This window comes from Palaemon carinicauda, chromosome 27 (assembly GCF_036898095.1).
Source record: "Palaemon carinicauda isolate YSFRI2023 chromosome 27, ASM3689809v2, whole genome shotgun sequence".
NCBI lineage: Eukaryota > Metazoa > Arthropoda > Malacostraca > Decapoda > Palaemonidae > Palaemon > Palaemon carinicauda.
The window spans coordinates 73,509,393-73,512,899 of NC_090751.1; positions in this window are offsets into that span (position 1 = coordinate 73,509,393).

Below are 3,507 nucleotides of genomic sequence, written 5' to 3' on the forward strand. Positions count from 1 at the left end.
GTCCTTATGCATGCCAGGCCAGAAAAAGTGTTTCATAATCTTCTCCATCATCTTCCTTATCTCCATGTGTCCCATCTCTTGCGCTACAGCGATCACCTGTCTTCTCAACGGTGTGGGAATCAATATCTGACGGTATAGTCCCAATAAGGCATTCCCAGGGATATTGGCAGGTCTATGCTTCCTCATAAGCAACCCGTCTTTAAGATAATAATAAGTGAGAGAATGCTGCACCTCCATCTCATCTACCAAACGGTACAATAACTCTGTTAACGATGCATCCTTCTGTTGCAATCCTATCAGCCTTATCCTACTCAATTGTCCTACATCTAATGCTGAGTTTTCTATTCCTTCTAGGTCAATTGCTTCTTTTTCTTCATGTCCACTCATTTGTTGTTACTCTTCTCTTGGGCTCTCTTGGAATTTCTCCTCTTACATACCATAATGGGAATCCTCTTCTTCGGAAAACAAACACTCCAAGTTCATCGCTCCGGTTTCTCATTCTTCTTTTGCACCCACTTTCTTCATCATACTCCTAGTCATCACACAACTAGGAAACAGATACAGGTAGTCCTTCTCGAGTTCAGTAGCAGGACAATACTTCAATGCTTTCTCCGTTACAATGGGACAAGCACAAACGGCACTCCACCAACCTCATTACCAAGCAGGACGTCTACTCCTTCCACAACCAATGAATCCTTTACCACAAAATCAAAATTACCAGTCACCAACTCGTAGGACAGTTTCAAACAACAAATAGGGGTAACATCCTCACGTCCTATTCCTTACAAAATGACAGTCTCCTGTGAGAGACTTTTCCACCAACGGGTGTACACCTTGTGTCACCACACTATGGTTACAACCTGTGTCGCTCAATATTTTGACTGAGGTTTGCTCACTCCAATCGATTGCAACTAACATACCTTCATAAGTATAAGGTTTAAAGGCATCCACGCTGCTTGCTGTTGTCTTCTTCATCATGTAAATGTTAGATGGTTTATTTTCCTTGTTGTCCTTTCCGGATTGTTTCTTTGTCATCGCATTCTATGAAGTGGAATTATCCTTAACCCCTTGGGCGACTGCTTCCTTACTGATAAGGCCCCTCTTGCCACACTTAAAACAAACAATATTAACCTTCTGCATGTCTTTCACGATACCAGTAGGAGGACGATTTGACGATTGTTGCTGTGGTACTATCATATTTTTCTTTGGAACAGTACCAGTTGTACTTCCGCTGTAACTATTGAACTTGTTTGCATAATTATTACTGAACGGATTTCCATGGTTCGGCAAATACTTGTCACTTGGTCGGAACAACGGTTGAAACTTTATACCTGAGGAGGGTTTACAAGAGATAACATTATAATCTTCACTCGGCAAAGCAGCTTTATCAAGTTTCTTCACCTCTCTCTCTCAAGTACGTTTGAATATGTTCAGGAATTACTCGTAAATATTGTTCTAGTACTATCAATTCTTCTAAATCAGCCATCTCCCTCACATTAGCAGCATCTATCCATCTTTTAAAACATCCTCGTACCTTATAAGTCATTTTCTCATCCTTCCACAAACTTCGGAATCTTTCATTATAACATTCAGGGGTCATCTGATACACTTGTATCACGCTCCTCTTCACTTCTTGATACTCCTTCCTCTGGTCCTGAGACAAGGAAAGATAGGCACTGCGTCTTTCCTAATGAGGACAATCTGCCATAACACAGATCATTTCTCTTCTGGCCATTCCATCGTCAATGCTACTGTTTCAAAATGATTGAAGAACTTGTTGGGATCTTTGAATGCAAATTTTGGATTTAACCTCTGGGCATTCGTCACATTAAACATAGGATCATGCATAGCAGGGATCACCTCTGTCTGAGTTACCGATTTTGCCCGAGCATTCAACAGTTCCAATTTCCTTGCGTGTCATGCAATTTCTCTTACCTCTGTCTTCTCTTTTCTTCTCGTTCTCTCTCTTTTTCTTCCATTTTCCTAGCAAGTCTTGTGACTTCTCTGGCTTCTTCCTCTCTTCTGCCATCATCTTCAACATAATCAAATTCTATTTTGCTGCAATTCGTCTAATCTCAGCCTCTACACTCCTGTCAGCTTTCATTTCTTTGGTTCCTAGGCCATCTGATCATTGCTTCGTTATGAATTCTGCTTCAGCTTTCAACAGTTCATGAACCACTAAATCGTTTTCTTCTGACAACTTTCCCGAATTTATTAACGCTTCTAAGGCTGGACACTTGAATTGGGCTTTCATCATTCCACTCGTCACATGGCCACCACATTCCATTAAAATAGAGGTCCACAGAGATTTAGTTACATTAACTTCTGACAATTCCTGAACATTTGGGTTTTTCAAAAACTCTTGGATATTCAGCTGTGTCATCTTGTATTTTACAAAAAATTATACCTCTACAAAAAATATATCCTAACAATACACAAATTCCTATCAGCGTTAAACTGTTCAAACCTTTAATCAAAACACAGCCATATTTTCACCAATATTCAAAACAGACTTGCTGGATCCCGGGTCTGGGCACCAAAAATGTATATTACGGCTGGCAAATTACATAACCTCCCAAGTTCCAAACTCACCTGTTTATTTTTACATAAATCTGTTATACTTGAAAAATATGCGAGCTCAGAGAAATTATGCAACTCCTTGGCAGCAGTATATAAAAACACTGAATATTCCGAGGTCTTTTATTTAACCCTCAAAACAAAACTGGGTAATTACTTTATTTGAAATATTAGTAAGAAACCTTCTTAATCAGGGATTATGAGCAAGGTCTATTAAGAAACACTTGTGATCGAAATAATACACACTTTACAGAAATAAATATATTCTACAAAAGGTTACAACACTAATGCAACAAGGATTATCACCAAAAACAAAGTACTTGAAATATTAAATCTGAACAAAAAGCTTAGACTGAACCAAGAAAATATTACACTCTGAAAATTAAATAATCACTTGTTTCACTGGGAATTAAATTTTACACAAATATTTGATCTTAATAATTTATGAAAATAGTTACCACTTTAACACTATTGAGTAAATACTAAATGAAATTCTCATAATTGTAACTGATACACTTCTGTGTTTTGGCTCACACGAGCAGAATAAATAAATTTCACTGTTTCATCATAAACTCAGAGAACCAGTTACAAAGATTTATATTTAACAAGTATACACTGGAAATATTATTCAATGGCTTTATCAACGTTTGAACACACTACACACAATATATGTTGAATAGAAATAATTAATCATTGAGTGGGCACTTACTTGATGCACTTGAGAGGAGAGGGCAGACGAACTTTGGCTCCTTCAAAGGGATAGGCGGGGTCTCTTCTGCTCTTACAATATCCTAGAGGCCCATATATATTGACTTAAAACTTCTAGATAATTCTAAATAGATTATTTTAGTGGCTTGGGGGAAGGCCTAGAGGCATTAGTTTGCCAACTAAGAAGATTGTACAGGGGAACAAACCTTGCTCCCAAGGATA